The following is a 14,494-nucleotide window of genomic DNA, read 5'->3' on the forward strand; positions in this document are numbered from 1 at the left end:
AAAAAATAAATTCCATGGATGAACAATCTGATTAGGTTTAGCATGACTGGTTTCTTCCTTATTTTGCAGATGTATTTCTTAATACTCTGGGGGGCATAAATATCTCCACTGGTATATATTTCCCTGTTTCCAAAATTTGTGATTAGGTGAAAAGTTTTGGAAGTCTATTAAATATTTTTTTCTATGTTTTTTAAACTCTAAGCCGATAGATCAAATTCTTAGATTTTATACCCAGTAGCAACCATCCTAATATGTTCAGGAGGGGGAAAAAAATGAGAAAAGCACCCTATGGGGTGTTAATTTGACAAGAAGACTTCACATATCGGGGTCAGTACTGGAGGGGAGATGGATTCAATGAGATGTCTATACTCAGTCTGCCTGGAGTTCAAATCTTCACACTAACTACTAGTGGTAGAACTTTGGTAAATTATTTTATCTCCCAAAACCTGTTTTTCATCTGTAAAATGAGAATTTTACTAGTGGCTGCCAGTCAGAGGTACTGTGAGGAGAACATGACCTAGCACACACAAGACATTTGATATGGAGGTCTCACTCTTAGCCAGTGTACTTTTTTGGGGAAAACAATTATCTATTGTAATTTTTGCATGTCACTTTACATTTCTGAAGGTTCAAGACTATTATGAAATATTTTTTCTAATCTTCCTTGAGATGAAAAAATTCAATCTTAATCACAGACTTTTACTAGAGGATACAGTTGACCACCAAGGATTAATATTCCCATTCTAACAGGCAGAGAGGCAATGTAGTCTGAACGCAAGTCAAGGTTAGAAAATGCCTGATTCTTCATACCTCTCCTTTTAACCACGAGACAATATTTACCCTGCAAAAGAGTTCTCCCTTGTTATTGAATCTCTTGCAGCTTTGACCTTTGGGCACTGGCCGGTATATATTTGGATTTTCTTCAAATGACTGGAATAAATTCTTGGTTGAAACTGAAAGTTGGAGAAACCAGAAATCCTTCACGGTGCATTGTGGCCTGAGGCCCTTGGAAAACTCAAAAAGCATCACAATTTACCACCTGTTCTTACTTTCCTGCTTCATGAAAAGTGATGGTTTGTTGGGTGGGGGTGGCTTGGGACCGGTGATTTACAAAGAGCTGCTTCCCCTACCCAAGTTTTGCAGCATGTGAGAGCAAGTCACGTGGGAGGGACAGAGGACGTGGACTGCTTTGATGACGGTTGGCCATCGCCAAGGAAACTGCTCCCTTGGCAACTGTGGTCAGTACATCTGTCTAGTTGCATTTCTAAGACTCAAATAGTCACTACCATGGAAAATATGTTTTAAGACACAAACACATGAAAAAACAAATAAAAAGTAATGGAGTTGATAAGGAATTCTTTGCTTTTATGGCAAAGTAGTTTGGATGGAGTTACAGTGGTGCTCAGCAGAACACATTCAGGGGTGTTAACTCATAAATGGAAAACACGATGTCCCCAATTTAAGCCAGCCCATAAAACAAAACAAATCTAAACCAGATAATCATTGGGTTTACTATTCACAATACACATGGGTTTAAGACTTCACAAAATTGTTTGTAGGGAGCTTATTTGCAACGTTAAGTGCTTCCAAGTACAGTTAAACTAAAGTTTGTATAACGTTATCTTAAAAAGAGACGTAGGCAAGAAAGAGGGAGATAAAGATTGAACTAGGGTAGGGTAGAATGATAAGATCTGGCAAAAATGAAGAAAAGCAATTCTGAAGTAAAAAATCTAAGGTGGTAGAAAACCTGATTCTATTTAAAACCCCTTGATTTATTCACAGATCTTCAGGAATATAATCATGCAATATGGGAGGAATGCCTACATAGAAATGCCACTGACTAGAGACTAGACTAGGTTAGAGAGAGTTAAGTTTTGAACTTACAAAGTTTGAGTAAGAATAGAAACAAAGATTTTAATATATATTACCTACACGAATTTCATGGGAAGTATATTGTTTCTACAAAAATAACTTGTGAATTATAATTAAGCTCTTCATAGAAAACATAATTTGAAGAATTTACACCATGAAGGATGGGTATAAATTCCATAGGAGTGTTCTTTACAAGTCCTCATTTATACCAATGTAAAAAGCTAAAGAAATAAAAGATACGTTATGTGGGTTATATTTTATATTCTTCAAAAATTTTTTTAATATAATTTAATTTATTTTTACGGGAGAGATCATTAAGTCTATTTATTTACTGTTAGTTTTTTCTTTTTGGATGGGGGTAACTGGGGATTGAACCCAGGACCTAGTGCATGCTAAGCATGTGCTCTACAACTTGAGCTATAGCCTCTCCCCTGTATTTTATATTCTGAAAACACTAGACAACATTAGGGAATTAAGAAAAGTTGTTGGGCTTTGTTTTCACCTGCATGATCAACAAAAATTGTATTTAACAAATTCTTGATGTACTTTTCTCACATCTTATTGGGAAGTATTTTAACATGCTGCTGACCGGGCAGTGATGGTGACAGGGTTATCACCACCTGTGCTTGCTAATGAAAACTTTTTGCACGAGAGGGTGTCAGCAGCTTGGAGGAAAGTTTGGGGGACAACAGCGGCACGTTCTTTTAGGGATGCTAATGCTCATGATGGTGCAGAAGACAAGAGTAGATGGAAAAACACAAACATCAACAACTGCGTCAAGCGAATTCAGAAAAGTTGGACTATAAATGTGCAGAAATTTTAGGAACACTTTAACCAATTTATTTTACTTATGTTTTACTTTTTATGTTTGCACAAGTGTGAAATATGATAAAAAATGTGTCTAAGTCTAAAACTGTTCTTTTGGTAAGTATAGAATAAAAATTCTAGGTGATAGGAAAGCATTACATTATAGTTTAAGCAGTACTGTTTTTCCTTTCTTGGTAAATTAAAAAATGGCGCATCTTACAATGAACAGGACCTTAGATTCAATGAAATAGGGGCCTAAGTTTTGACATCACCCTTCACTGTCTAAGAAGTGAGGCAAAAAGAGAGTGAGAGAGACTGAGATGGAAATACTGATCAAGAAGGATACCACTCACTTCTCTCCTCCTCCCCAATAAATGGAAAAAAGCAAAGATAGTAAAAGGTATTCACTGCATTGCTGATTAGCAAAGACAAAAATATAAAGTTGGTAAGCATTTCTCTGTGCCAAAGCATGTCACAATTAAACAAATGATTAAATCAATTTCATAGATGACCTTGATGTTTAATCTTAGTCTGCTGCTGTCACTTAATCTGAAATCCAATTTAATGTCGGCTTTGTACATCAAAGAGCAACACCGGTCCATGCTACGTATTTTCTCAAAGGAAAAAGTTAAATTAAAAGAGAAAAAGTTTCCCAAATAGCAAGGTCGATGTAGATACGTTCGGTGGAGTACCACTAAATTTGGCAGTTCTATAGAAACTCTATCTGATTTTCTCCCAGATAAATTATTCTTCCAGAATATCTTCAATGTCAAGCCTAAAAAGTTGTCTTTACAATACTGCCAGTCAGTTATTGTACATGTTCTCTTTCAACTGATTTATCTAGCAGGGTCTTTGTGTGTCTATTGATTAAGAAGTCAACCCTGCATACATTTCGTTTTCCTGATCTATTTGACAGAATCTTGGGGAAACATTGAAGGAGAGAATCCTGCTTCCACAGTTACATCACTCTGAGATTCCATTGAAATTCAGCAATAGATAATACCAATTCCAACTTTATAGTATAACTTCCATTTAGTGGAAAGCTATTTTCATTTTGGCACATTAACTAGCAAGATATGAAAATGAAAAATCCGAAAGTGACTATGAAAATCTGTATACCCTCCAGCTGATCCTTCAAAGTTCATTTTCAAAATGTACTTGTTTTGAGATTCTCTGCCATAGGGACACTGTATTTACCAAACCACGTAGCGCATTCCTAGACAGACACAATACCACTAAATCAGTCCATTTAATGTTGGCACTTGCCTTCCTTGAGAGTTTGGTTTTTTGAGCATGGTTCTCCTGTTCTCACTGATAATACAATTTCTGGAGCATCTGGAAACTACTGGCAAATTTTAGTAAGACCTAACTGTAGCAGAAACAAAACCATCTGTGGCACTGGGAAGGCCACATTTCCTAGCCTTCTTTGCAGTCAGGTGTGATGGGGAACTCTATTCCAGTCAACAGAATGTGGACAGAACTGACAGATCCAGTTCCGGGCCTCATTCTTTTGTTTCTATGCTTGTTGGACGATAGGTCCCAATAATCCAGGGAGGACTCTTGAGATTTTAGAAAGGGATGAGCAGCAGGAGGAAGGAGCCTGGGTCCATGTCCACCTGTGTGCAGGAGACCAAGCCCCCATTCCCAAATCACTTCTGACCATGCCAAGAGTAAAACCTCAACTCCTGTTATGTCAAACTGCTGAAATGCTGGGACTGTTTGTTACAGCAGTGAGAGTTACATAACCTGACTAGAAATGATAATATAATAGACATAGAGAAGTCCCAACCTATATTCCTTAGTAACTCCACCAGATATTGTATAATATAGGTATAGGGCCTTTGTAACATGGGGAAACATTACCAAAGTGTTCAGTAACAGTTCTGGACACTTATGCCCTCACCTTGGAGATATGTTTGGGTGACTGTGTCTCAAGCATCGGGAGGAGTTCAGGGGATGTCCTAATGAGCTAAACAGACGTCATGCTCTTCCTCATGAAACTTATAATCCAGGAGGTAGACCCATCATGGCAATGGATCAAACATACTAATGTAAGATTATAACCATGATCATTTCCAGGACAGGAGAATCATAATCTTATCCAACATAAAAATCAAATTATTTGCCATAATGAGGGAGGCACCCATGAGGAAGGATTCCACGTCCAGGAGGACAGATATGCGATTGTCATGGGGAATTCAGACGGCAGGAGACAACGTGAAAGAGAGCCAGATGAGGTGGGGTAAAGAGATGAAGGGAATTAGCATAAGATGAGCCTAGACGAGAACGCAGGGGCCAAACCACGCTAGAATAAGGATGTTCCTTTTTGTTCAGATACTACATGATCAGATCTGCCTTTTGTCTTTTGAAAAACCCACTCTGGCTACACTGTAGAAGAATAGAAAGCACATGAACAGGTGCCTAGAGTTACATGAAGACAGTAGAGAGTATGTGATAACATGAGTATCACCTATCAATATACATATCCCCAGAAAGAAAAGGAAATAAAATAGTTCAGCATCAGAAATGCTTTTGGGATTGGATGGTTGTTAGGAAAATTTTTAGTTATTTTTAATTTTGTGCTTTTTTTTTTTTTTTAACAGTTAAGATCCTCTAGTAGTTCAGTCTGGTGAGTTTGAGGTAGGAGACATTTGCCTTAGGCCACTGGCAACATCCAAAGCAAACAAAATTGCAGTAAAATATGAGGCTGCTTTGAGTGAGATTTTTGTCTTCAGTGACTCCATCACTCAATACTCTTGGGAAATCTGTAAGTCACTCTCCCATACCAGCCACTGAGGGGGACTCCCTAGAAGAGACACTGGGATTTCCTGACTTTCATTATTGGGGTGTCATTATGACATATCAGTCTCTCCACATAATTTATAAAGAATTATGCTGAAAACATGAAGGAGAAAGACATCTTCAGCTTCCGTGATTCATGCAGATTTCTAGTATGGATTTCCATTTTTCTTAGACAATCTCCCAATTCCTGGGAGAATTTACAGGTTGATGTCTCCAATTTTTTCTCCTAATTTTTTTCCTCTCTGTATATGCAAACCACTGCTATAGAAGCTTGCAATTAAATAATCATCTTGAGATGTTCTCTGTTGGATTCTGGGCCCCAGTCTGATTTCTTGCTCTTGTGATTCAGGTGGTGAAACCTGGCAATCACCCCTTCCCAACCACATAAACATCAGAGCAAGTTCCTACTGGCCCTCTCCCCTCCATGCATGGGAGATCTGCATGCCCAGCCCTATGTTGCTTTTTGTTTTTAGACACACTACACCTTTCCAGAAGCAATATACACAGAGAATTCTAAATAGGCTCCCCTGCATTGAGTTGCATCTAAAAGATGTTGTTTCCCTGTAAGAAAGGATGATTAATTCCAAGTAGTTATTTTCTAAGGTACAACTGTAGACCTTCAAAGTCAGGCTGTTAATTTGGTGTTATTAACTTTTGAGTCACTTGACGAGTCAGTTTAGGAAGCAACAATTCTCTTAAAACTCTCATAATTACATTTGGACAAGTTTGCGCGTAGGACCGCAAGTCCATCAGCTTATTATAACCATGGCGCATTTCACACACCATCTTCATTATCTTGTGCTAAAGAAGAGAGCGCACACTCTTCTGTGGGTAATTTTAGATTGGCCACTGACACACTCCACAGTGTTTATAAAGAAAACAAAACTTGGATGTTGGCCCTTTTAATTATAACTGGCAGAATCGCTACACCCAAAAATCACATAATCTCTTCACCATATTATATCTTTGAAGACATCTGCTTACAAAGCAGTAACAAGGAACTCGAAATCTAAAAACAAACTTTGTACTAGATTGATTGGTTTGGCGAGCCATGCTTTTGAAGCACTGGCGGATTCTGAAAAGATGCATTCCTGAAGTTCAAAAAAAGCTTAAAATATGCTACGATGGAGCTACAGCAACTTGTCCTCAGTCTGGACAGGCGGATTGGAGTCTGTTATTAGGGTGCCGATCAACTGGCCCAGCTGAAGATGCCGTAAATTTCACCAGCCATTTTTGCTGTTTCGCAGTTTCCAAACAAACGTCTAGCTGATGAAACATTTTGGTAAGTTCGGGGTACTGTTTCACCTGAGAAATAATCACCCTTAAGGTGCTGTTATCTAGGTGTTTTATATAATATTTTGAGGACAACTGAGAACCCTAGACATTCACCAAAGAATGAAGGCTGATCTATGACATCATCTTGACTATTCGTCAGATACGTGCCTCTCTTCACACGGATTTGGACGTGATTTGCACTCGTCTTTGAGTTACTACCAAGTCACTTACCTTTGGGCGGATGATTTCACAGCCTGCAGAGTTCCTCAACTCATGGTACTGTAACCTGAAAGATAAAATGGAACAATTATTTATTAGTTAATCTGTGCTCTGCAGATGGGTAGGAATCTTTCTTTCTGTAGGTGACTTGCGGACACGTATTTGAATTAAGAGTATTAACCCCCCCCAAAAAAAAAAACCCAAACCCAATGCACAAGCCTGAATTTGTTGCCAAAATAAAACTGCCTACATCTTATGCAGTCATCTAATTCATAAGGTCCCACCCTCCTTCCACAACTCCAGCCAAACAGTCTGTTTTTCCTTCCCTAACAGTATTTTCTGGAACTCAGGACTAGTTGTTAAACACTAACGTGACTTAAGACAGCGGCTGGAAAAGTGAAAGTAATCTCATTGTGCTGCATTATTTCAACCAAAATGACTAACAAGTTTCAACATTTAGATATCCAATTGGACAAATATTTACTGCTCAGTTAGTAAGTTTATTTTAAGAATCTTAATCCAAAATCACTTTGCTGGTAGTAATGCCGTGAACACTGCCTATACTTTAATCAAACTGATTTTTATTCCCGATGTTAAAAATTACAGTTATAAATAGGTACACTGCCTAAAAATTACAAAACAGTGTGCTTAATTTTTTAAATGTCAAAACTGCTCAAAAAGCTTCAAAGATGCTGACATTTGTTGTCATTCTAATACTGATTTTATTAGTCAAAAGTATTTTTTCCCAAATGTTTTTTCTGAGATGCGCAGAGCACCAAACTATTAACTGTTAACAGCAGGGGAGTTTTCAGGCTCCAACATTTTAGTGCATGCTTGGATGTAAGCATTTTACTCATACATCTCCCTCTTGCAAATATGTAAGCCAAGACAGTTAGTAATTTTGATGTGAATTAAAAACTCCTGAAAGTCTTCATAAATGTAGCACAGACTTGGGAAACATTATTAGGACTAGCAAACTGCTAGGAGCATAGAAAGTGAGAAAATAAAACGAACGATTACAGTACAAATAATGATTTATTTTAATGGAGCCGGGTCAGCATTTCCATTTTAGTTATTTATAGTACCATTATCCAATATATTTTCTTTCTTTCTTTCTTTCTTTTTTTTTTTTTTTTGGTAGCTCAAGTATGGAAGATTTCAGCTGAAGAAAATCAGAACAGATAAGAAATAATGCAAGAGAAAAAATTAAAACTATCCCATGAGGATGTCATTCTAGAACTTTCTGTCTCCCAGGGAGTGAGGCCATAATGTTTGGAGCTAGGTACATCTGGAGAGAGCTTTGGGTTCTCAGGACTTCCACAGAACACAGTAGGGGTAAAAAGACCAGCAGAGGCTTCTAATTAGAAGAGCTATAAGGCATGTGGTGATCTTTTCTTGCTTTACAGTGTGTGTGGTTTTGTGCCCGCAGATAGATGCCCCAGTTATAAGTTGTAGGTGATTTTTATGCAAGTCTGCTTTGCAGGACTAGTCTTCCAAGGTGTTTTCCGGGGGTAAGTAAAATCGTGATCATCGAAAAAGGATGAATGCATACGTCCCCACTCCAAGTTAATTTGCCCCACAGGCTGCTAACACACAAAATTCCTCTCAGGAGGAGAGAATCTAGAAAAGCCTGTGACTTCTGCACGGCCCTCTCAGATGTGAAGGGAGAAAGCACGGCTGCTTTCCGATTCTCATAGGAAATGTAATTTCTGCAGTGAGTAATGGTACAAATAAAATTATGTTTATTATTATTTCATTCAAGGCATTTAATTACAGAGGGAGATGGGTAGTCAGATAACAGAACAGCCATAAACAAGGGAAAGTCCCCTTCTCTCTTTTTAAATCAGGGCTCTAAAACAATTGGGAAGAGTGTTAATAGAATGTCCAGTGAGAGACAGACTCCACAGGTCTAAGTGTTCACTTGGGGTTCATCAAGTGATGGACTGTCAGCCTATTTTTCAAGCCATTTCTCTGCAGTAACTTGACATTTGATAGGATTACCTCTGGATTTTGGTCTGAGTCTCCGCTGTGCCTGAGAAGATTGTCATCTTTTGATTTAAAGATAACAGAGCCGATCACGTGAAAAGGTTCTGTACAGTCAGCCTGTGACTCATAACCAAATAGCAAAAAAGATTTTGTCTACAGTTTGCTTTCTTACCTCACTGTTGTAACTGGATCAAACTACCAGTTTCCATTATAAACACCATATATTCATTTTCTAAAAAAGCCTGACATTCTTCTGAGATGAAATCTAAGAGGATCATAAAACTCAGGGGCGATTCTTTTCCCCAGAAGACTCGGAGCATTTGCTGATTATAATTTCAATTTCAAAGTTTTACCAAGAAAAATGAATCAATTTTGCTTCAGCAGAACATCGAACAATTAAAAGAAAAATCTGCACGGGTCAGACATAGAGAAAACCAAATTACGAGGCAATGGAATTATATACAGGAGAACAAACAAAACACACCTAAACACTGGCAATGCAATTGACCATTCAAAATAGAGTTAATAAGTTCCCAAACATGCAAGTCTGAATTTTAAAATTAAGCCTCCCAATTGCCAATTTCAAAAAGTGTAATGAGTTTAGAGTGGCCTTTTTATTATGCATGGTTTTATGTCTTTAGATTTCAAAATTACCTAGCATGCATTTTCAACTTTGCTACAATTTCCGGGCTGTTTTCATTTCTATTTAAAAAAGGCTAAACAGTAAGATGTGCCTCTGCTTTGCATTCTAATTGCACGTAACTGATTTGCACTGCAGAACAAAAAACTCATTTTCAGATTAAGAATCGTGCACCAAGAAATAATTATTGTTCCACCAGAAAAAAAAAATTTCCCACTTCCTTCTCTCATTTACAGGAATTGTTTTCTAGGTTCCCCCCGGTTGATCTCTTTTATAGACCACCATGCATTGCTCTTTGGGGACGAAAATAATGCAAATAGAAACAAGGAACATACAACTGTTTTGAGTACATTCTTCTACTTGCAACATAACACTTGCCTTTTATTATTTTATCTTCAACAATCAAGGGGTGACTAAATGGTTGCAGGTGGTGATGAAAATAAAAGTCATCCATCATTATTTATTAGGCATGAAAAAGATACACAATAATGTAATTTAATCTCAGAGCAGACAATTATTTCCACATATCGATAATACAATGTGAAAACTGTCATGAATTCTAATATGATATTTCGGCTTTATTGGTGCACCACGGCCAGCATGGCAAATAATGAAACTGCATCAAAAAGAAAAAAACAAGGTAATTATGAGCGTATGTCAATATCATGGGTGGAAAACATATCACCAAATTTTTAAAGCTTCTTCATTACAACTTGAACAAGCCAGAAGTTTGATGTGGAAAAAAAGAAGCACATTTTCTGTTTTCGCTATTTAAAACACAATCTATTACATTCATACCACAATCTATAATCTGAATAAACACTGACTATGTAAGTGTTTTATCATATAAAAGTTTTGAAGACCAGCCAGTCTGCTAAAATATTTGCAAGAAGTATATATACACCATAGGGTCAAATTTCTAACATATTCTTTGTTTCACTGTAGTCTGGTAAAAATCTGCAGATGAAAACTCTGTGATCTCTACTTTGGGTAGCATACACATGGCTATTAAATGTAGCAAAGAACATACCTTTTAGCCAAATAAAGCAAGAAATGGTTGAAAATAAACATCTTTGGTAGGAAAAATCCTGACTGATGAAATGCTTGGTCAAAAAAAGTGAAAGCTAGTTTTTCGTTATGTTAAACGATTCCTATTTCTCCTTGGCAGTTAAACTCTAGCTCCAAATAGGACTTGGAAGGTGAAAATATGACAAAAAAGAAACAAACTATCATTTCATCTCTGTAGAGGGGAAGCAAAAACATCTTACGACTTATATTTGAATAGATTTTGGTTTCGGCCAGGAGAGTGATCACAATTAGAGACTTTCCTAGTTAGAAATAAATTAGAAGCTTTTTTATAACACACATTTATTCTACAGCACATATATACAGCTACGCTTTCTCAGGGTCTAATTTATTCACAGTTCACGTATATATTAGAAATATGAATGTAAGCTTATTGGATAAGATAAATGACCTTCTCTTAGAAAAATGCCTTTTTAGAATTATTAAGGAAGGAAAATATTTTAGACTTGGATTGAGTGGTGGACAAGACCTGGAAGAAAAAGTGTTTCTGAGTGATCACAACACTGTGACCATTCTGGGCTGGGAGAGAAAATTTATATATCATGCGGTTACTCAATTTTATAAAGGGAACCTAAGAACAAGTGTAGGCACTGGGTAGGAAAAACAAATGAAAGGAATAATTTAAAAAGTCAATAAGCCACAGGAAATCTGGAGACTGTTTAAAAACACCTTATTGGAAGCCTAGCAAAAGTATGTGCCAGAGATCAAAGGGACACTTGGAAATGTGGCCCAAGTAAGGAAACCAGGGAGCTCCGCAAACTGTGGCAGGTCAGGTGCGAACAAGAATGCGGACGAGCCAAAAGAGAATTCAAGAGTCCCTTGCAAGTGACTCCAAAGCTAATAAAAATGTTCTTCAAAATATATCCATGGCAGAAAACCAAGTAAAGAACTAATGGGCCAATCAAGTGACCCACTCTGGGCAAAAGAGATATTCTTCTTAGAGGATATAAACTCTTCTGACTATACTGAAGAACATTCATTCATTCATTCATTCATTCATACATTCATTCATACATTCACTTTTGTCCACTCATTCAATCATCCACCCATCTGATCATCTATTAATTAAAAAAAAGTACAGATTGCCTACCATGAACCAGACTTTGGGTTCAATACTAGGGATATAAAACTATTAAGTCATTCATTCATTCATTCTTTCTTCTCACTCAGTCACCAATTCATCCAACCATCATGTGTTTGATTACCCATTTATTTCACAAAAAAGTTACAGAACATGTATCATGAGACAGACTCTGGGTTAAACACTGTATCAATTCTTAAAACATCCATTCAGTCAGTCAACAAATACTTGAGAGTCTGCCATGTGCCCAGCCCTGATCTAATTCTTTGAGACAGATCAGTGAACAGCAGAGACAACAGCCCTGCCTGAATTGAGCTTCTTTTCTCATGGGGCGTAGCAGTGGAGGTAGGCAACGACACAACAAACAACTCATCACAAAATCAAAAGCAATCATTTAGAATGACAGGTATAGTGAAGGACAAGTTCAGGCAGTTGTCAGGGCCCAATGGTGGGGGAGGGGTGGGGTGGCAGGAAACAGCACCCTTTTGACAGACCTGAAGGAACAAGAGCAGGGAAGTCGCAGGAGGTGAGGATGAGGAGAAGGCAGAGAGGTCACATTATCTGGGACTTGGTACTCCACATAAAGAACTCTGGACTTAATCTGAAGAGCAAGGGAGGCAGTTGAAGGCTTTTAAGCAAGTACGATTTACGTAGGAAGTTTGACAATTCTTCTGTTCAAAACCCAGCAAAGGCTGCCCCCTACAAGCAGAGTACAGGTTGATGTACTTCCAGTGACCTACCAGACCCTCTATCTTCTGTCCTCTGTTAGATCTCTGGCTTCATTTTTTACCACTCTGCCCCGCTCACTTGACTCTAGCTACATGGGGCTCCTTGTGGCCACTGGCTAGTTCCTTCTCACCCAAACCAAATGGACGCATGCTTACCTTCTTCAAGTCCATGCTCAAACCTCACCTTGTCTACGGGGCATGACCTGAGGACTGGACTTAATACTGTAACTTTCCTGCCATCTCTACTTCTACCCTGCTTCGCATTTCCCCCCTGGAGCATTCATTCCCTTCTGATGGACAGTACACTTTATTTATTTATTACGTTTTGCATACAGTTAACCCTCTGTATCCTCAGGTTCTCCATCTGTGGATTCAACCAACTGCAGACTGAAAATGTTCAGAAAAAAGAATTCCAGAAAGTTCTGGAAAGCAAAACTTGAATTTGCCCCACTAGTTACACATTGTATTTGCAACAACTTACAAAGAATTTACATTATATTAGGTGGTACGCTAGAGATGACTTAAATTATACAGAAGGATGTGCATAGATTATATGCAAATACTACACCCTTTTATATAAAGGGCTTGAGCATCCATGGATGTGGGTACCAGCAGGCAGTCCTGAAACAAATGTACCACAGACACTAAGGGACAACTGCACAGACCTGCCTCACTCTCATTTTATTCTGCTCTGCTTTATTGCACTTCACAGAGACTGTTTTGTTTTTTTTTTTACACAAATTGAAGGTTTGTGGCAACTCTGTCGAGCAAGTCTACCTGTGTCATTTTTCCAACAGCATTATTTTTCCATTAAGGGATGCACACTGCTTTAAGACATACTACTATTACACACAATAGACTACAGTATAGTTTTAGTTTTAAACATAACTTTCATATGCACTGAGAAACAAAGAAACTCGTGTGACTCACTTTGTTGCGGTATTCACATTATTGCAGTGGTATGGAACTGAAACTGCAGTATCTCTGACGTCTGCTAATACTGTCTACCTCCCCCCACAGGAGAATGGAGTTTTCATGAGGCCGGAGTTTTTGACTTGTGTTCACATTTAGCCTTGTCGACTGAAAACTGAAATAGTGCTTGGGACATAGAACTCAACAGTCATTTGTTGAACAGATAAATTAATGAATGCATTGGATAATAAAACCATATTGGCATTTGAGATAATTACTCTAGTTAAGCTTGACGAATACGTTGAAAAGAGCTAAGTGCAGATGCAGAAAAACAAGAGGCTATGCTGAGTGTCTAATAAAAAAAGCAATGGCAATTTAGGCGAGGGTGATGATGCTAGAAGCGGAGAAAAGTAAACTGGTTTAAAGGGTTTTTTTAGTAGAATCATCAGGGCCTGCTTACAGTGGTGTGCTGGAGTTGGTGTGCAATGGCCTGCAAGAGTCGATAATTACTCTTCAGGAATTTTGTTAGGTGGTTGTTAAGCACAGATGTTATTAAAAATTAAATTATATAAACCTTCAATTAATTATATTAAAATAAAGCTAATAAATATTCAAAAGTAATTAATTCCTAATTATTTTACTATTATCTATGCTCACGAGGCTATTTACGTCTATTGTGTTTCTACGGGAAATATTACCTGACGCTGTGTTACTGTGCAACATTTTCCTACTCCACATTCAGTTATGTCACACTGGTAGCTTGAAATCAGTCATAGTGGGAGTATTTATTCCTTGGTAATTGTCAAATGCTATAAATCAGAGCTTGCTTTATTATCTTGTTGACTTAGTAGACTAAGAAAGTGATGGAGAAGGCGTTAATAATACAGATTAATTTAAAAAGTATGTCATGTCTGCAGATATTTCACTGTTTTTTTTAAACATTTTTTATTGATTTATAATCATTTTACAATGTTGTGTCAAATTCCAGTGTTCAGCACAATTTTTCAGTCATTCATGGACATATACACACTCATTGTCACATTTTTCACTGTTAACATCACACAAAACTGAGGAACTATTTCTCCA

The 14,494-nt window shown here is 37.6% G+C and overlaps 1 long non-coding RNA gene across 5 annotated transcripts in view; it reads right to left on the reverse strand.

The window, feature by feature from the left end:
• The window catches only part of LOC106729852, a 659,616-nt gene that overhangs the window by 51,492 nt on the left and 593,630 nt on the right, over positions 1 to 14,494 (reverse strand). For all 5 annotated transcript variants that reach the window (XR_001366270.2, XR_004311954.1, XR_004311953.1 and 2 more), the window contains one exon: positions 6,988 to 7,042. This is a non-coding gene — a long non-coding RNA (uncharacterized LOC106729852). The remainder of the gene's footprint in view (positions 1 to 6,987; positions 7,043 to 14,494) is intronic.

This window comes from Camelus ferus, chromosome 17, assembly GCF_009834535.1.
Source record: "Camelus ferus isolate YT-003-E chromosome 17, BCGSAC_Cfer_1.0, whole genome shotgun sequence".
NCBI classification, from domain to species: domain Eukaryota; kingdom Metazoa; phylum Chordata; class Mammalia; order Artiodactyla; family Camelidae; genus Camelus; species Camelus ferus.